We start from the raw sequence: 17,634 nt of genomic DNA on the forward strand, positions 1-17,634 counted from the left end.
CTTGTCAACTGGAAAATCCGTCAAATGAAGTGAACATCCAGCGTTTAGACTTGTGAAAATGACAATTGTTCATGTTGATATGTTTGAATAAATATATAAAATTTCCAATGTAAGTTTCAAGGGCCGGTTAGCTCAGTTGGTTAGAGCGTCGTGCTAATAACGCGAATGTCGTGGGTTCGATCCCCACATTGGCCATATATTTTTCTAGTTTTTGTCGCCCACTAAACTAGTATATTAATTCTCAACATGAGAATATAATAATAAATTAAAAGTTCAGTGATGTTTACAATTTCCATGAAATGGACTCACAATGAGAATAGCACAAAATCCAACACTATTTTAAACAAGAACACGCATTTAGATTCAAAGTACACATGATTTGAACATATCTAAAGTTTAGATATCCTTTCTTTATATGTAATTCTGTAAGAATATGATACCCATATATAAGTACATAAAATTTCCCAAATTGTTTCCAACGGCCGGTTAGCTCAGTTGGTTAGAGCGTCGTGCTAATAACGCGAATGTCGTGGGTTCGATCCCCACATTGGCCATGAATTTTTGATAGTCTATGGTATTAAAGGTTTTCGGCTATGTCCGAGATAACAGAAGTTCGTCAAAAGATACTCTTAACGTCAGGAAATGTAAAAAGAAGTGGTAGGTTTAAACTTTTAGCCTTTTTTGCACGATTTCCACGCTTTTTACCTTGTCAACTGGAAAATCCGTCAAATGAAGTGAACATCCAGCGTTTAGACTTGTGAAAATGACAATTGTTCATGTTGATATGTTTGAATAAATATATAAAATTTCCAATGTAAGTTTCAAGGGCCGGTTAGCTCAGTTGGTTAGAGCGTCGTGCTAATAACGCGAATGTCGTGGGTTCGATCCCCACATTGGCCATATATTTTTCTAGTTTTTGTCGCCCACTAAACTAGTATATTAATTCTCAACATGAGAATATAATAATAAATTAAAAGTTCAGTGATGTTTACAATTTCCATGAAATGGACTCACAATGAGAATAGCACAAAATCCAACACTATTTTAAACAAGAACACGCATTTAGATTCAAAGTACACATGATTTGAACATATCTAAAGTTTAGATATCCTTTCTTTATATGTAATTCTGTAAGAATATGATACCCATATATAAGTACATAAAATTTCCCAAATTGTTTCCAACGGCCGGTTAGCTCAGTTGGTTAGAGCGTCGTGCTAATAACGCGAATGTCGTGGGTTCGATCCCCACATTGGCCATGAATTTTTGATAGTCTATGGTATTAAAGGTTTTCGGCTATGTCCGAGATAACAGAAGTTCGTCAAAAGATACTCTTAACGTCAGGAAATGTAAAAAGAAGTGGTAGGTTTAAACTTTTAGCCTTTTTTGCACGATTTCCACGCTTTTTACCTTGTCAACTGGAAAATCCGTCAAATGAAGTGAACATCCAGCGTTTAGACTTGTGAAAATGACAATTGTTCATGTTGATATGTTTGAATAAATATATAAAATTTCCAATGTAAGTTTCAAGGGCCGGTTAGCTCAGTTGGTTAGAGCGTCGTGCTAATAACGCGAATGTCGTGGGTTCGATCCCCACATTGGCCATATATTTTTCTAGTTTTTGTCGCCCACTAAACTAGTATATTAATTCTCAACATGAGAATATAATAATAAATTAAAAGTTCAGTGATGTTTACAATTTCCATGAAATGGACTCACAATGAGAATAGCACAAAATCCAACACTATTTTAAACAAGAACACGCATTTAGATTCAAAGTACACATGATTTGAACATATCTAAAGTTTAGATATCCTTTCTTTATATGTAATTCTGTAAGAATATGATACCCATATATAAGTACATAAAATTTCCCAAATTGTTTCCAACGGCCGGTTAGCTCAGTTGGTTAGAGCGTCGTGCTAATAACGCGAATGTCGTGGGTTCGATCCCCACATTGGCCATGAATTTTTGATAGTCTATGGTATTAAAGGTTTTCGGCTATGTCCGAGATAACAGAAGTTCGTCAAAAGATACTCTTAACGTCAGGAAATGTAAAAAGAAGTGGTAGGTTTAAACTTTTAGCCTTTTTTGCACGATTTCCACGCTTTTTACCTTGTCAACTGGAAAATCCGTCAAATGAAGTGAACATCCAGCGTTTAGACTTGTGAAAATGACAATTGTTCATGTTGATATGTTTGAATAAATATATAAAATTTCCAATGTAAGTTTCAAGGGCCGGTTAGCTCAGTTGGTTAGAGCGTCGTGCTAATAACGCGAATGTCGTGGGTTCGATCCCCACATTGGCCATATATTTTTCTAGTTTTTGTCGCCCACTAAACTAGTATATTAATTCTCAACATGAGAATATAATAATAAATTAAAAGTTCAGTGATGTTTACAATTTCCATGAAATGGACTCACAATGAGAATAGCACAAAATCCAACACTATTTTAAACAAGAACACGCATTTAGATTCAAAGTACACATGATTTGAACATATCTAAAGTTTAGATATCCTTTCTTTATATGTAATTCTGTAAGAATATGATACCCATATATAAGTACATAAAATTTCCCAAATTGTTTCCAACGGCCGGTTAGCTCAGTTGGTTAGAGCGTCGTGCTAATAACGCGAATGTCGTGGGTTCGATCCCCACATTGGCCATGAATTTTTGATAGTCTATGGTATTAAAGGTTTTCGGCTATGTCCGAGATAACAGAAGTTCGTCAAAAGATACTCTTAACGTCAGGAAATGTAAAAAGAAGTGGTAGGTTTAAACTTTTAGCCTTTTTTGCACGATTTCCACGCTTTTTACCTTGTCAACTGGAAAATCCGTCAAATGAAGTGAACATCCAGCGTTTAGACTTGTGAAAATGACAATTGTTCATGTTGATATGTTTGAATAAATATATAAAATTTCCAATGTAAGTTTCAAGGGCCGGTTAGCTCAGTTGGTTAGAGCGTCGTGCTAATAACGCGAATGTCGTGGGTTCGATCCCCACATTGGCCATATATTTTTCTAGTTTTTGTCGCCCACTAAACTAGTATATTAATTCTCAACATGAGAATATAATAATAAATTAAAAGTTCAGTGATGTTTACAATTTCCATGAAATGGACTCACAATGAGAATAGCACAAAATCCAACACTATTTTAAACAAGAACACGCATTTAGATTCAAAGTACACATGATTTGAACATATCTAAAGTTTAGATATCCTTTCTTTATATGTAATTCTGTAAGAATATGATACCCATATATAAGTACATAAAATTTCCCAAATTGTTTCCAACGGCCGGTTAGCTCAGTTGGTTAGAGCGTCGTGCTAATAACGCGAATGTCGTGGGTTCGATCCCCACATTGGCCATGAATTTTTGATAGTCTATGGTATTAAAGGTTTTCGGCTATGTCCGAGATAACAGAAGTTCGTCAAAAGATACTCTTAACGTCAGGAAATGTAAAAAGAAGTGGTAGGTTTAAACTTTTAGCCTTTTTTGCACGATTTCCACGCTTTTTACCTTGTCAACTGGAAAATCCGTCAAATGAAGTGAACATCCAGCGTTTAGACTTGTGAAAATGACAATTGTTCATGTTGATATGTTTGAATAAATATATAAAATTTCCAATGTAAGTTTCAAGGGCCGGTTAGCTCAGTTGGTTAGAGCGTCGTGCTAATAACGCGAATGTCGTGGGTTCGATCCCCACATTGGCCATATATTTTTCTAGTTTTTGTCGCCCACTAAACTAGTATATTAATTCTCAACATGAGAATATAATAATAAATTAAAAGTTCAGTGATGTTTACAATTTCCATGAAATGGACTCACAATGAGAATAGCACAAAATCCAACACTATTTTAAACAAGAACACGCATTTAGATTCAAAGTACACATGATTTGAACATATCTAAAGTTTAGATATCCTTTCTTTATATGTAATTCTGTAAGAATATGATACCCATATATAAGTACATAAAATTTCCCAAATTGTTTCCAACGGCCGGTTAGCTCAGTTGGTTAGAGCGTCGTGCTAATAACGCGAATGTCGTGGGTTCGATCCCCACATTGGCCATGAATTTTTGATAGTCTATGGTATTAAAGGTTTTCGGCTATGTCCGAGATAACAGAAGTTCGTCAAAAGATACTCTTAACGTCAGGAAATGTAAAAAGAAGTGGTAGGTTTAAACTTTTAGCCTTTTTTGCACGATTTCCACGCTTTTTACCTTGTCAACTGGAAAATCCGTCAAATGAAGTGAACATCCAGCGTTTAGACTTGTGAAAATGACAATTGTTCATGTTGATATGTTTGAATAAATATATAAAATTTCCAATGTAAGTTTCAAGGGCCGGTTAGCTCAGTTGGTTAGAGCGTCGTGCTAATAACGCGAATGTCGTGGGTTCGATCCCCACATTGGCCATATATTTTTCTAGTTTTTGTCGCCCACTAAACTAGTATATTAATTCTCAACATGAGAATATAATAATAAATTAAAAGTTCAGTGATGTTTACAATTTCCATGAAATGGACTCACAATGAGAATAGCACAAAATCCAACACTATTTTAAACAAGAACACGCATTTAGATTCAAAGTACACATGATTTGAACATATCTAAAGTTTAGATATCCTTTCTTTATATGTAATTCTGTAAGAATATGATACCCATATATAAGTACATAAAATTTCCCAAATTGTTTCCAACGGCCGGTTAGCTCAGTTGGTTAGAGCGTCGTGCTAATAACGCGAATGTCGTGGGTTCGATCCCCACATTGGCCATGAATTTTTGATAGTCTATGGTATTAAAGGTTTTCGGCTATGTCCGAGATAACAGAAGTTCGTCAAAAGATACTCTTAACGTCAGGAAATGTAAAAAGAAGTGGTAGGTTTAAACTTTTAGCCTTTTTTGCACGATTTCCACGCTTTTTACCTTGTCAACTGGAAAATCCGTCAAATGAAGTGAACATCCAGCGTTTAGACTTGTGAAAATGACAATTGTTCATGTTGATATGTTTGAATAAATATATAAAATTTCCAATGTAAGTTTCAAGGGCCGGTTAGCTCAGTTGGTTAGAGCGTCGTGCTAATAACGCGAATGTCGTGGGTTCGATCCCCACATTGGCCATATATTTTTCTAGTTTTTGTCGCCCACTAAACTAGTATATTAATTCTCAACATGAGAATATAATAATAAATTAAAAGTTCAGTGATGTTTACAATTTCCATGAAATGGACTCACAATGAGAATAGCACAAAATCCAACACTATTTTAAACAAGAACACGCATTTAGATTCAAAGTACACATGATTTGAACATATCTAAAGTTTAGATATCCTTTCTTTATATGTAATTCTGTAAGAATATGATACCCATATATAAGTACATAAAATTTCCCAAATTGTTTCCAACGGCCGGTTAGCTCAGTTGGTTAGAGCGTCGTGCTAATAACGCGAATGTCGTGGGTTCGATCCCCACATTGGCCATGAATTTTTGATAGTCTATGGTATTAAAGGTTTTCGGCTATGTCCGAGATAACAGAAGTTCGTCAAAAGATACTCTTAACGTCAGGAAATGTAAAAAGAAGTGGTAGGTTTAAACTTTTAGCCTTTTTTGCACGATTTCCACGCTTTTTACCTTGTCAACTGGAAAATCCGTCAAATGAAGTGAACATCCAGCGTTTAGACTTGTGAAAATGACAATTGTTCATGTTGATATGTTTGAATAAATATATAAAATTTCCAATGTAAGTTTCAAGGGCCGGTTAGCTCAGTTGGTTAGAGCGTCGTGCTAATAACGCGAATGTCGTGGGTTCGATCCCCACATTGGCCATATATTTTTCTAGTTTTTGTCGCCCACTAAACTAGTATATTAATTCTCAACATGAGAATATAATAATAAATTAAAAGTTCAGTGATGTTTACAATTTCCATGAAATGGACTCACAATGAGAATAGCACAAAATCCAACACTATTTTAAACAAGAACACGCATTTAGATTCAAAGTACACATGATTTGAACATATCTAAAGTTTAGATATCCTTTCTTTATATGTAATTCTGTAAGAATATGATACCCATATATAAGTACATAAAATTTCCCAAATTGTTTCCAACGGCCGGTTAGCTCAGTTGGTTAGAGCGTCGTGCTAATAACGCGAATGTCGTGGGTTCGATCCCCACATTGGCCATGAATTTTTGATAGTCTATGGTATTAAAGGTTTTCGGCTATGTCCGAGATAACAGAAGTTCGTCAAAAGATACTCTTAACGTCAGGAAATGTAAAAAGAAGTGGTAGGTTTAAACTTTTAGCCTTTTTTGCACGATTTCCACGCTTTTTACCTTGTCAACTGGAAAATCCGTCAAATGAAGTGAACATCCAGCGTTTAGACTTGTGAAAATGACAATTGTTCATGTTGATATGTTTGAATAAATATATAAAATTTCCAATGTAAGTTTCAAGGGCCGGTTAGCTCAGTTGGTTAGAGCGTCGTGCTAATAACGCGAATGTCGTGGGTTCGATCCCCACATTGGCCATATATTTTTCTAGTTTTTGTCGCCCACTAAACTAGTATATTAATTCTCAACATGAGAATATAATAATAAATTAAAAGTTCAGTGATGTTTACAATTTCCATGAAATGGACTCACAATGAGAATAGCACAAAATCCAACACTATTTTAAACAAGAACACGCATTTAGATTCAAAGTACACATGATTTGAACATATCTAAAGTTTAGATATCCTTTCTTTATATGTAATTCTGTAAGAATATGATACCCATATATAAGTACATAAAATTTCCCAAATTGTTTCCAACGGCCGGTTAGCTCAGTTGGTTAGAGCGTCGTGCTAATAACGCGAATGTCGTGGGTTCGATCCCCACATTGGCCATGAATTTTTGATAGTCTATGGTATTAAAGGTTTTCGGCTATGTCCGAGATAACAGAAGTTCGTCAAAAGATACTCTTAACGTCAGGAAATGTAAAAAGAAGTGGTAGGTTTAAACTTTTAGCCTTTTTTGCACGATTTCCACGCTTTTTACCTTGTCAACTGGAAAATCCGTCAAATGAAGTGAACATCCAGCGTTTAGACTTGTGAAAATGACAATTGTTCATGTTGATATGTTTGAATAAATATATAAAATTTCCAATGTAAGTTTCAAGGGCCGGTTAGCTCAGTTGGTTAGAGCGTCGTGCTAATAACGCGAATGTCGTGGGTTCGATCCCCACATTGGCCATATATTTTTCTAGTTTTTGTCGCCCACTAAACTAGTATATTAATTCTCAACATGAGAATATAATAATAAATTAAAAGTTCAGTGATGTTTACAATTTCCATGAAATGGACTCACAATGAGAATAGCACAAAATCCAACACTATTTTAAACAAGAACACGCATTTAGATTCAAAGTACACATGATTTGAACATATCTAAAGTTTAGATATCCTTTCTTTATATGTAATTCTGTAAGAATATGATACCCATATATAAGTACATAAAATTTCCCAAATTGTTTCCAACGGCCGGTTAGCTCAGTTGGTTAGAGCGTCGTGCTAATAACGCGAATGTCGTGGGTTCGATCCCCACATTGGCCATGAATTTTTGATAGTCTATGGTATTAAAGGTTTTCGGCTATGTCCGAGATAACAGAAGTTCGTCAAAAGATACTCTTAACGTCAGGAAATGTAAAAAGAAGTGGTAGGTTTAAACTTTTAGCCTTTTTTGCACGATTTCCACGCTTTTTACCTTGTCAACTGGAAAATCCGTCAAATGAAGTGAACATCCAGCGTTTAGACTTGTGAAAATGACAATTGTTCATGTTGATATGTTTGAATAAATATATAAAATTTCCAATGTAAGTTTCAAGGGCCGGTTAGCTCAGTTGGTTAGAGCGTCGTGCTAATAACGCGAATGTCGTGGGTTCGATCCCCACATTGGCCATATATTTTTCTAGTTTTTGTCGCCCACTAAACTAGTATATTAATTCTCAACATGAGAATATAATAATAAATTAAAAGTTCAGTGATGTTTACAATTTCCATGAAATGGACTCACAATGAGAATAGCACAAAATCCAACACTATTTTAAACAAGAACACGCATTTAGATTCAAAGTACACATGATTTGAACATATCTAAAGTTTAGATATCCTTTCTTTATATGTAATTCTGTAAGAATATGATACCCATATATAAGTACATAAAATTTCCCAAATTGTTTCCAACGGCCGGTTAGCTCAGTTGGTTAGAGCGTCGTGCTAATAACGCGAATGTCGTGGGTTCGATCCCCACATTGGCCATGAATTTTTGATAGTCTATGGTATTAAAGGTTTTCGGCTATGTCCGAGATAACAGAAGTTCGTCAAAAGATACTCTTAACGTCAGGAAATGTAAAAAGAAGTGGTAGGTTTAAACTTTTAGCCTTTTTTGCACGATTTCCACGCTTTTTACCTTGTCAACTGGAAAATCCGTCAAATGAAGTGAACATCCAGCGTTTAGACTTGTGAAAATGACAATTGTTCATGTTGATATGTTTGAATAAATATATAAAATTTCCAATGTAAGTTTCAAGGGCCGGTTAGCTCAGTTGGTTAGAGCGTCGTGCTAATAACGCGAATGTCGTGGGTTCGATCCCCACATTGGCCATATATTTTTCTAGTTTTTGTCGCCCACTAAACTAGTATATTAATTCTCAACATGAGAATATAATAATAAATTAAAAGTTCAGTGATGTTTACAATTTCCATGAAATGGACTCACAATGAGAATAGCACAAAATCCAACACTATTTTAAACAAGAACACGCATTTAGATTCAAAGTACACATGATTTGAACATATCTAAAGTTTAGATATCCTTTCTTTATATGTAATTCTGTAAGAATATGATACCCATATATAAGTACATAAAATTTCCCAAATTGTTTCCAACGGCCGGTTAGCTCAGTTGGTTAGAGCGTCGTGCTAATAACGCGAATGTCGTGGGTTCGATCCCCACATTGGCCATGAATTTTTGATAGTCTATGGTATTAAAGGTTTTCGGCTATGTCCGAGATAACAGAAGTTCGTCAAAAGATACTCTTAACGTCAGGAAATGTAAAAAGAAGTGGTAGGTTTAAACTTTTAGCCTTTTTTGCACGATTTCCACGCTTTTTACCTTGTCAACTGGAAAATCCGTCAAATGAAGTGAACATCCAGCGTTTAGACTTGTGAAAATGACAATTGTTCATGTTGATATGTTTGAATAAATATATAAAATTTCCAATGTAAGTTTCAAGGGCCGGTTAGCTCAGTTGGTTAGAGCGTCGTGCTAATAACGCGAATGTCGTGGGTTCGATCCCCACATTGGCCATATATTTTTCTAGTTTTTGTCGCCCACTAAACTAGTATATTAATTCTCAACATGAGAATATAATAATAAATTAAAAGTTCAGTGATGTTTACAATTTCCATGAAATGGACTCACAATGAGAATAGCACAAAATCCAACACTATTTTAAACAAGAACACGCATTTAGATTCAAAGTACACATGATTTGAACATATCTAAAGTTTAGATATCCTTTCTTTATATGTAATTCTGTAAGAATATGATACCCATATATAAGTACATAAAATTTCCCAAATTGTTTCCAACGGCCGGTTAGGTCAGTTGGTTAGAGCGTCGTGCTAATAACGCGAATGTCGTGGGTTCGATCCCCACATTGGCCATGAATTTTTGATAGTCTATGGTATTAAAGGTTTTCGGCTATGTCCGAGATAACAGAAGTTCGTCAAAAGATACTCTTAACGTCAGGAAATGTAAAAAGAAGTGGTAGGTTTAAACTTTTAGCCTTTTTTGCACGATTTCCACGCTTTTTACCTTGTCAACTGGAAAATCCGTCAAATGAAGTGAACATCCAGCGTTTAGACTTGTGAAAATGACAATTGTTCATGTTGATATGTTTGAATAAATATATAAAATTTCCAATGTAAGTTTCAAGGGCCGGTTAGCTCAGTTGGTTAGAGCGTCGTGCTAATAACGCGAATGTCGTGGGTTCGATCCCCACATTGGCCATATATTTTTCTAGTTTTTGTCGCCCACTAAACTAGTATATTAATTCTCAACATGAGAATATAATAATAAATTAAAAGTTCAGTGATGTTTACAATTTCCATGAAATGGACTCACAATGAGAATAGCACAAAATCCAACACTATTTTAAACAAGAACACGCATTTAGATTCAAAGTACACATGATTTGAACATATCTAAAGTTTAGATATCCTTTCTTTATATGTAATTCTGTAAGAATATGATACCCATATATAAGTACATAAAATTTCCCAAATTGTTTCCAACGGCCGGTTAGCTCAGTTGGTTAGAGCGTCGTGCTAATAACGCGAATGTCGTGGGTTCGATCCCCACATTGGCCATGAATTTTTGATAGTCTATGGTATTAAAGGTTTTCGGCTATGTCCGAGATAACAGAAGTTCGTCAAAAGATACTCTTAACGTCAGGAAATGTAAAAAGAAGTGGTAGGTTTAAACTTTTAGCCTTTTTTGCACGATTTCCACGCTTTTTACCTTGTCAACTGGAAAATCCGTCAAATGAAGTGAACATCCAGCGTTTAGACTTGTGAAAATGACAATTGTTCATGTTGATATGTTTGAATAAATATATAAAATTTCCAATGTAAGTTTCAAGGGCCGGTTAGCTCAGTTGGTTAGAGCGTCGTGCTAATAACGCGAATGTCGTGGGTTCGATCCCCACATTGGCCATATATTTTTCTAGTTTTTGTCGCCCACTAAACTAGTATATTAATTCTCAACATGAGAATATAATAATAAATTAAAAGTTCAGTGATGTTTACAATTTCCATGAAATGGACTCACAATGAGAATAGCACAAAATCCAACACTATTTTAAACAAGAACACGCATTTAGATTCAAAGTACACATGATTTGAACATATCTAAAGTTTAGATATCCTTTCTTTATATGTAATTCTGTAAGAATATGATACCCATATATAAGTACATAAAATTTCCCAAATTGTTTCCAACGGCCGGTTAGCTCAGTTGGTTAGAGCGTCGTGCTAATAACGCGAATGTCGTGGGTTCGATCCCCACATTGGCCATGAATTTTTGATAGTCTATGGTATTAAAGGTTTTCGGCTATGTCCGAGATAACAGAAGTTCGTCAAAAGATACTCTTAACGTCAGGAAATGTAAAAAGAAGTGGTAGGTTTAAACTTTTAGCCTTTTTTGCACGATTTCCACGCTTTTTACCTTGTCAACTGGAAAATCCGTCAAATGAAGTGAACATCCAGCGTTTAGACTTGTGAAAATGACAATTGTTCATGTTGATATGTTTGAATAAATATATAAAATTTCCAATGTAAGTTTCAAGGGCCGGTTAGCTCAGTTGGTTAGAGCGTCGTGCTAATAACGCGAATGTCGTGGGTTCGATCCCCACATTGGCCATATATTTTTCTAGTTTTTGTCGCCCACTAAACTAGTATATTAATTCTCAACATGAGAATATAATAATAAATTAAAAGTTCAGTGATGTTTACAATTTCCATGAAATGGACTCACAATGAGAATAGCACAAAATCCAACACTATTTTAAACAAGAACACGCATTTAGATTCAAAGTACACATGATTTGAACATATCTAAAGTTTAGATATCCTTTCTTTATATGTAATTCTGTAAGAATATGATACCCATATATAAGTACATAAAATTTCCCAAATTGTTTCCAACGGCCGGTTAGCTCAGTTGGTTAGAGCGTCGTGCTAATAACGCGAATGTCGTGGGTTCGATCCCCACATTGGCCATGAATTTTTGATAGTCTATGGTATTAAAGGTTTTCGGCTATGTCCGAGATAACAGAAGTTCGTCAAAAGATTGGGTTTGATTTTCGAACGCACTAATCAATAGGATGTTTACATTGTGAGGTCCGGGAATTTTTTCTATTTTGGTGAGTTAAAAGCCAAATTGTTGATGAAAAACTTGTACAATATCTTTATTTTGTGACATTGATGTGTAAAATATAAGGAATTAGTTGAAATACAGACTTTTTAACCCCTTATTCCTGCTTTTGTTGTGCAGGATAAGGGGGGTGTTTCGGTGCGCCTGACTTTGACATTAGGGTTTAACCTATAACCAATCAGTTGTAAAGGGTGCGTTCTGATAAACACCTATAGTGATAATGCAGAATAATAAATTAAAACAGAGTTCAGAAAGGACAAAAGATGTATCAAGAGGACAAAAAAAGTCGCTACGATATGTTCATAGACTCGATAGACATTATAAGAAAGAATGTACTCTTCATGTACATGACATACCAAACACATCTTTTAATGCTGAAACTGTGATAGAGACAGTGGAAAAGATATGTGGAGAGAACACAGTTTTAGCTGTTGTTCCAGTTGATAACAATAATGGTTATGAAATAACAACAGATTCGGAAGAGAGTGCTTGGCAACTGACAAATGGACTTAAGATTGATAATGAAAATTTTGAATGTACATTGCAATTTAATCAAATTGTAGTTGTGTCATTTATTTACTTACCTGCTAATATTGAAGATCAAGATATCATTGACGCTCTAGAAATTAGAAATTGTGAGATAAAATCGAGTGTTTTCAGGCATGTTCATCCTAAAACACAAGTAGCCGATGGTACGAGGTATGTGCATGTAAAATTTCCACCTACGCTTGTATCTTTACCATGGAGTATGAAATTCAAAACTGTTAGCGGAGATAGATACTTTAGAGTGATGCATGATAAACAAAAGTCACTTTGTAATAAGTGTGGATCGCCTTATCACAAATACAGAAAATGCCCACAGTTAGTGTGTGATGGGTGTGACGAACAAGGTCACAAAATGAGGGAATGCAAGGCGCCCAAATGTGAAACTTGTCGGAGTCTGCCTTCGAAATGTTGGTGTGGAAAAATTGACAAAATTTGTCCATATTGTAGAAAAGAACCGTGCGTTTGTGCTTGTGAAGGATGTAAGTTAGCCTTCAATCTCTGCAAATGCGGCACTGACAACACGGATAGAGATTTGACGAAAGAAACGACAGACACTAATGAAAATGGGACTGATAAAGAAAGTGATATGAATGTGGGTAAAAAGAAGGAAAATGTTGAGCGGAAAAAAAGAAAATCAGAAAATGTCGATGAAAATGTGAAGCAGGCTAAAATTAAAACTGTGGAAGCAGATAACAACGACCATACTAGTAATGAGGATGATGAAATCGTCGAGGTTAATGGAGATGACAATGATCAGATGATGAGTGAAAACAATAAAGATGGTGATACTGACATTTTAAACTTAGAAGAAAACACTTGTGAAGAGGATGATAACGTGGTGAATGGTGACGTGGTGGATGGTGACGCAGTGAATGATGACAAAGCGAATAGTGACGTGGTGAATGGTGAAGTAGTGAATGGAGGAATTGAGAATGGTGAAGTTGTGAATGATGAAGTGGTTAATGGTAAAGTGGTAAATGGTAAAGTGGTGAATGGTGAAGTAGTGAATGGTGAAGTGGTAAATGGTAAAGTGGTAAATGGTAAAGCGGTGAATGGTAAATTGGTGAATGGTGAAGTGGTAAATGGTAAATTGGTAAATGGTAAAGTGGTGAATGGTGATGTTTCGAAGGCTGCGGACTCGGATGAAGACATAGTGGTAGATGAAAGAGATGATGAAAAGAAAGAAAACAGTCAAGATACTTCTGATAATATGACAGTTACAAATGAACAAAATGATAAAATTGTTAAACAAACTATTGTACATGAAAATCAAAACAAGCATGATTCTACTCAGATTCAAACTGAAGTTATTATACATGAACATAATGTTGCTGATTCCTCTTCTGGTGGTGATGTCACCAGAACTGGAATCGGAGATTTAGATAATATCTCGCCTGTTGGTGCCTCAGGTACTGATGGACAAGATCACGAGATAGAAGTTTTAATGGATGTGTCTGAGGGGGGCGATGGGCTTTCTCAGACACAATCCCAAAAGTCACCAGTAAAGAGAAGGAATAAAACTAAGCATACTCCTAATGTGAATAGTGCTAAAATGAGAGTAAGATCGACGCCCTATGAAAAAATGTTAATAATGGATCATCATAAAACATGTATTTTTTTACTTAAAATGATGGTTCTACTTGTAAGTCACAACTGTAATGGTATTAGAAATATAGACAAATTTAAAAAGTATGTGTCTATTATGTCTGAAAAAAATGTTGATTTTATGTTATTTCAAGAAACGTTTTGGGATGACCAACTTGTACAAAATGTTAAACATTTATATAATGGTGATATTTATCACAGTGATGGGACAAATAATAGGCAAGGTGTTGCCATATTAGTGAAGTCAAACTTGTGTGCAAATGTTAAACAAATATATAAAGATAACAATGGTAGATTTTTACATTTACAGTTTGAATATGATGATAGTATTTATAATATAATGAATGTCTATGCGCCTAATATTGTAAATGAAAAGGCGGATTTTTTTGATTTTTTAAATGATTATATGAAATTATTTGAAAATACCATTATTGCTGGTGACTGGAATACATCATTGTATGGCAAAGACAGGTGTAGTAGAACTGTGCACAAAAATGATGTATCGGTCAAAAAGTTAAATGATATTATGCTTAATCATAATGTATACGATATATGGAGATTTAGAAATCCAGATAAACTTGTATTTTCAAGAAAAATGGTTTACAATGGTGAACTCAAACAATCAAGAATAGATTATTTTTTATTGAACAGGAATTTGACATTCTTTGTACAGAGTGTATATCATTTTGATACTACAATTAGTGATCACTGTTTTGTTGAAATGAAAATGAATTTTGAAAAAATTGAAAGAGGTCCAGGTTTATGGATTTTAAACAATACATTTTTGAAAAATGAAGAATATATTTCAAAAATTAGAAATATCATTGAGGAAGAAAAACAAAGCACACTTTTTAATTCAGAGTTTCTCATTTGGTGGGATAATTTGAAATATAAAATCAAGAAATTTAGTCAAGTATTTGGAAAAAGAATTCAAAAAGAAAAGAATGCAGAATATTTTTTACTGCAAAATAAGTTGAAAAGAATATCAGAGAGAATTGCTCTAGGAGAAGTTATAGATGTGGCTCAGTATGAAAATTTGAAATTAGATTTGTCAGTGTATGAAGAACAAAAATGTAAAGGAGCAATCCTGCGTTCTAAGTCTTTTTGGGCTACTGAGAGTGATAAATGCACTAAATATTTTTTACAAATGGAAAAGCAAAAGCAAGAGTCACATTGCATTAAGGAACTATTGAATGAAAACAATGAGAGTGTTACTAATACTGAAGGTATCTTAGATACACAGTATGATTTTTATAATAAATTGTATTCTTCTGTTAAAACAGATGATGAGGTTATGAAAGAATTTTTAAAAAATGTAAATACTAAAATAAATCAGGAGGATGTAGATCTATGTGATAATGATATAACAGTAAAAGAAATTGAATTTGCATTACAGAAAATGGCTAGAAATAAAAGTCCTGGCTCTGATGGTCTTACAGTTGAATTCTATTGTACTTTTTTTAGTTCACTGAAAGACATTCTATTGAAATTGTTTGAAGAAATTGAAAAATATTCAAAGCTTTCTCGGTCTATGAGATGTGGAATTATTAGTTTAATATTTAAGAAAAAAGGAGATAAAAGATTTTTGAAAAATTATAGACCTATTTCACTCCTTCAGGTAGATTATAAAATATTAGCCAAAGTGATGGCTAATAGATTTAAACAAGTTTTATGTAAAATTGTATCAAAATGTCAGTCTTGTTGTATACCTGGTAGAGATATTGCTGATACTATTGCTAATATAAGAGATGTACTTGACCTTATAGAAAGTGAAGAATTGGAGGGTTATTTACTTAAAATGGATCAGGAGAAAGCATTCGATAAAGTTGGGCATACTTATTTAAGGGAGGTTCTTAAAAAGTATGGATTTGGTGATAGATTTGTAAATTGGGTAGGGATTTTTTATACAGACATTCAAAGTTCTGTTAAAAGTAATGGGTTTCCTACAAAATATTTTAAAATTAAAAATGGGATTAGACAGGGATGTCCCATTAGTGCTCTTTTGTATGTGCTTTCTGCCGAACCTTTGCAGTGTGCAATTAGAAATAATTTAAACATTGAAGGTATTAATATACCTAATTGTGATGAAAAAGCTGTTATTTTTCAACATGCTGATGACACTACTCTCACATTATGTAATAAAGAGTCTATCAATGAAACATTGAATATTTTTGAAATTTATGGAAAAGCATCAGGTTCAAAGATAAATATGTCAAAATCGGAGATTATGTGTATTGGTAAAGCAAAAATTAATGTACCAGAAATACAGCAAATAGGGTTGAAATATTCTGTAGATTGTATACAGATATTAGGTGTGTATGTAGGCAAAAATAAATTATTTTGTGATGATCTTAATTGGAAAGATAAAATTAGTAAAATTAAAATGTTAGTTAATTTATGGAAGCAGAGACGATTGACATTATCTGGTAGAGCTAATGTGATATCCTCACTATTGATGTCTAGGTTATGGTACACAATAGCAGTGTGTTCCATTCCTGATTGGGCTTTACAGTCAATCAAGAAGATATGTTTAGATTTTTTATGGAATAATGGATCGCATTTGATCAAATATAGAACGATAATAGGAGCCAAAACTGATGGAGGGTTAAAATACCCTGATATTTATTTAAAACTATTAGCATTTAGATTAAAATTTTTGACAAGATTTTTAGATAAGGATTTTCATGCTATATGGAAATACACTATGACATATTTTTTGAACAAGATACACAATACAAATCTAGGTGTACATTGTTTATTTTTATTGCTACAAAAGAAAGACTGTACAAACATACCTGTGTTTTATAGGGAAATCATTGATGCATGGCAATATTTTAAACCTTATGTTGATATTGATATACGATCGGTTGATATTTTTAATCAACCAATTTTTTTGAATGAATCCATCAAGGTGAATGGTAAATGCATACTTTGGAAACAGTTTTTATTAGCTGGAATTACCAAATTGAAACATGTAGCATATGAAGTGGTTCCAGGTTTTTTACCTTTTAATGCTATTTATGAAATGATTGAAAATGTTGATGACAATGTAGATTGTAATAAACTAAGACAGCAATATAATAGTTTGCTAGAATGTATACCAAATGAATGGAAAAGGGTGATATTAAATGAAACAAAACCAGTTAACTGTGATGAGGTTCCATTGTTTATTGTAAATTATAATAACAAAACAAAAGATTTTGTATGTTGTAAAACAAAAGATTTTTATGGTATATTAGTAGATAAATGTTATATTGAACCTGTTGTTCATCAATATTGGTTAGAAAGTTTTAATGTCCAATATGTTCCTTTTAAGTTCTTATGGACAAGTGTTCACTGCTATTGGAAATCGCCAGACTGTGTGCAATTAGATTTTAAAATTGCTCATAATAGAATATTTACAAATTTGAAACTAAAAAGAATAGGACTTTCTGACTCAGACATTTGTGATAGTTGTAAATCTGTAGTGGAAGATTTGTTTCACTTATTTTTGAA

General features: G+C 33.8%; 34 non-coding genes across 34 annotated transcripts; all 34 read left to right on the top strand.

The window, feature by feature from the left end:
• The first annotated feature begins 121 nt into the window (after nt 1-121).
• Trnai-aau (transfer RNA isoleucine (anticodon AAU)) lies at nt 122-195 on the top strand. The gene has a single exon. It is a non-coding gene; the product is annotated as a tRNA-Ile (tRNA).
• Nucleotides 196-480: 285 nt separating this feature from the next.
• On the top strand, nt 481-554 carry Trnai-aau (transfer RNA isoleucine (anticodon AAU)). Its single transcript has one exon. It is a non-coding gene; the product is annotated as a tRNA-Ile (tRNA).
• Nucleotides 555-826: 272 nt separating this feature from the next.
• Trnai-aau (transfer RNA isoleucine (anticodon AAU)) lies at nt 827-900 on the top strand. The gene has a single exon. It is a non-coding gene; the product is annotated as a tRNA-Ile (tRNA).
• A 285-nt stretch (nt 901-1,185) lies between these two features.
• On the top strand, nt 1,186-1,259 carry Trnai-aau (transfer RNA isoleucine (anticodon AAU)). The gene has a single exon. It is a non-coding gene; the product is annotated as a tRNA-Ile (tRNA).
• Nucleotides 1,260-1,531: 272 nt separating this feature from the next.
• Nucleotides 1,532-1,605, top strand: Trnai-aau (transfer RNA isoleucine (anticodon AAU)). Its single transcript has one exon. It is a non-coding gene; the product is annotated as a tRNA-Ile (tRNA).
• Nucleotides 1,606-1,890: 285 nt separating this feature from the next.
• Nucleotides 1,891-1,964, top strand: Trnai-aau (transfer RNA isoleucine (anticodon AAU)). The gene has a single exon. It is a non-coding gene; the product is annotated as a tRNA-Ile (tRNA).
• Nucleotides 1,965-2,236: 272 nt separating this feature from the next.
• Trnai-aau (transfer RNA isoleucine (anticodon AAU)) lies at nt 2,237-2,310 on the top strand. Its single transcript has one exon. It is a non-coding gene; the product is annotated as a tRNA-Ile (tRNA).
• A 285-nt stretch (nt 2,311-2,595) lies between these two features.
• Trnai-aau (transfer RNA isoleucine (anticodon AAU)) lies at nt 2,596-2,669 on the top strand. Its single transcript has one exon. It is a non-coding gene; the product is annotated as a tRNA-Ile (tRNA).
• Nucleotides 2,670-2,941: 272 nt separating this feature from the next.
• On the top strand, nt 2,942-3,015 carry Trnai-aau (transfer RNA isoleucine (anticodon AAU)). Its single transcript has one exon. It is a non-coding gene; the product is annotated as a tRNA-Ile (tRNA).
• A 285-nt stretch (nt 3,016-3,300) lies between these two features.
• Trnai-aau (transfer RNA isoleucine (anticodon AAU)) lies at nt 3,301-3,374 on the top strand. The gene has a single exon. It is a non-coding gene; the product is annotated as a tRNA-Ile (tRNA).
• A 272-nt stretch (nt 3,375-3,646) lies between these two features.
• Trnai-aau (transfer RNA isoleucine (anticodon AAU)) lies at nt 3,647-3,720 on the top strand. Its single transcript has one exon. It is a non-coding gene; the product is annotated as a tRNA-Ile (tRNA).
• Nucleotides 3,721-4,005: 285 nt separating this feature from the next.
• Nucleotides 4,006-4,079, top strand: Trnai-aau (transfer RNA isoleucine (anticodon AAU)). Its single transcript has one exon. It is a non-coding gene; the product is annotated as a tRNA-Ile (tRNA).
• A 272-nt stretch (nt 4,080-4,351) lies between these two features.
• Trnai-aau (transfer RNA isoleucine (anticodon AAU)) lies at nt 4,352-4,425 on the top strand. Its single transcript has one exon. It is a non-coding gene; the product is annotated as a tRNA-Ile (tRNA).
• Nucleotides 4,426-4,710: 285 nt separating this feature from the next.
• Nucleotides 4,711-4,784, top strand: Trnai-aau (transfer RNA isoleucine (anticodon AAU)). The gene has a single exon. It is a non-coding gene; the product is annotated as a tRNA-Ile (tRNA).
• Nucleotides 4,785-5,056: 272 nt separating this feature from the next.
• On the top strand, nt 5,057-5,130 carry Trnai-aau (transfer RNA isoleucine (anticodon AAU)). The gene has a single exon. It is a non-coding gene; the product is annotated as a tRNA-Ile (tRNA).
• A 285-nt stretch (nt 5,131-5,415) lies between these two features.
• Trnai-aau (transfer RNA isoleucine (anticodon AAU)) lies at nt 5,416-5,489 on the top strand. The gene has a single exon. It is a non-coding gene; the product is annotated as a tRNA-Ile (tRNA).
• Nucleotides 5,490-5,761: 272 nt separating this feature from the next.
• Trnai-aau (transfer RNA isoleucine (anticodon AAU)) lies at nt 5,762-5,835 on the top strand. The gene has a single exon. It is a non-coding gene; the product is annotated as a tRNA-Ile (tRNA).
• A 285-nt stretch (nt 5,836-6,120) lies between these two features.
• Nucleotides 6,121-6,194, top strand: Trnai-aau (transfer RNA isoleucine (anticodon AAU)). Its single transcript has one exon. It is a non-coding gene; the product is annotated as a tRNA-Ile (tRNA).
• Nucleotides 6,195-6,466: 272 nt separating this feature from the next.
• Trnai-aau (transfer RNA isoleucine (anticodon AAU)) lies at nt 6,467-6,540 on the top strand. Its single transcript has one exon. It is a non-coding gene; the product is annotated as a tRNA-Ile (tRNA).
• Nucleotides 6,541-6,825: 285 nt separating this feature from the next.
• On the top strand, nt 6,826-6,899 carry Trnai-aau (transfer RNA isoleucine (anticodon AAU)). Its single transcript has one exon. It is a non-coding gene; the product is annotated as a tRNA-Ile (tRNA).
• A 272-nt stretch (nt 6,900-7,171) lies between these two features.
• Trnai-aau (transfer RNA isoleucine (anticodon AAU)) lies at nt 7,172-7,245 on the top strand. The gene has a single exon. It is a non-coding gene; the product is annotated as a tRNA-Ile (tRNA).
• A 285-nt stretch (nt 7,246-7,530) lies between these two features.
• Nucleotides 7,531-7,604, top strand: Trnai-aau (transfer RNA isoleucine (anticodon AAU)). The gene has a single exon. It is a non-coding gene; the product is annotated as a tRNA-Ile (tRNA).
• Nucleotides 7,605-7,876: 272 nt separating this feature from the next.
• Trnai-aau (transfer RNA isoleucine (anticodon AAU)) lies at nt 7,877-7,950 on the top strand. Its single transcript has one exon. It is a non-coding gene; the product is annotated as a tRNA-Ile (tRNA).
• A 285-nt stretch (nt 7,951-8,235) lies between these two features.
• Trnai-aau (transfer RNA isoleucine (anticodon AAU)) lies at nt 8,236-8,309 on the top strand. Its single transcript has one exon. It is a non-coding gene; the product is annotated as a tRNA-Ile (tRNA).
• Nucleotides 8,310-8,581: 272 nt separating this feature from the next.
• On the top strand, nt 8,582-8,655 carry Trnai-aau (transfer RNA isoleucine (anticodon AAU)). The gene has a single exon. It is a non-coding gene; the product is annotated as a tRNA-Ile (tRNA).
• Nucleotides 8,656-8,940: 285 nt separating this feature from the next.
• On the top strand, nt 8,941-9,014 carry Trnai-aau (transfer RNA isoleucine (anticodon AAU)). The gene has a single exon. It is a non-coding gene; the product is annotated as a tRNA-Ile (tRNA).
• A 272-nt stretch (nt 9,015-9,286) lies between these two features.
• On the top strand, nt 9,287-9,360 carry Trnai-aau (transfer RNA isoleucine (anticodon AAU)). The gene has a single exon. It is a non-coding gene; the product is annotated as a tRNA-Ile (tRNA).
• Nucleotides 9,361-9,645: 285 nt separating this feature from the next.
• On the top strand, nt 9,646-9,719 carry Trnai-aau (transfer RNA isoleucine (anticodon AAU)). Its single transcript has one exon. It is a non-coding gene; the product is annotated as a tRNA-Ile (tRNA).
• A 272-nt stretch (nt 9,720-9,991) lies between these two features.
• On the top strand, nt 9,992-10,065 carry Trnai-aau (transfer RNA isoleucine (anticodon AAU)). Its single transcript has one exon. It is a non-coding gene; the product is annotated as a tRNA-Ile (tRNA).
• A 285-nt stretch (nt 10,066-10,350) lies between these two features.
• Trnai-aau (transfer RNA isoleucine (anticodon AAU)) lies at nt 10,351-10,424 on the top strand. Its single transcript has one exon. It is a non-coding gene; the product is annotated as a tRNA-Ile (tRNA).
• Nucleotides 10,425-10,696: 272 nt separating this feature from the next.
• Nucleotides 10,697-10,770, top strand: Trnai-aau (transfer RNA isoleucine (anticodon AAU)). Its single transcript has one exon. It is a non-coding gene; the product is annotated as a tRNA-Ile (tRNA).
• Nucleotides 10,771-11,055: 285 nt separating this feature from the next.
• On the top strand, nt 11,056-11,129 carry Trnai-aau (transfer RNA isoleucine (anticodon AAU)). The gene has a single exon. It is a non-coding gene; the product is annotated as a tRNA-Ile (tRNA).
• A 272-nt stretch (nt 11,130-11,401) lies between these two features.
• On the top strand, nt 11,402-11,475 carry Trnai-aau (transfer RNA isoleucine (anticodon AAU)). The gene has a single exon. It is a non-coding gene; the product is annotated as a tRNA-Ile (tRNA).
• Nucleotides 11,476-11,760: 285 nt separating this feature from the next.
• Nucleotides 11,761-11,834, top strand: Trnai-aau (transfer RNA isoleucine (anticodon AAU)). The gene has a single exon. It is a non-coding gene; the product is annotated as a tRNA-Ile (tRNA).
• The last annotated feature ends 5,800 nt before the right edge of the window (nt 11,835-17,634 follow it).

The sequence above is a fragment of the Mytilus galloprovincialis genome, chromosome 6 (genome assembly GCF_965363235.1).
Source record: "Mytilus galloprovincialis chromosome 6, xbMytGall1.hap1.1, whole genome shotgun sequence".
NCBI lineage: Eukaryota > Metazoa > Mollusca > Bivalvia > Mytilida > Mytilidae > Mytilus > Mytilus galloprovincialis.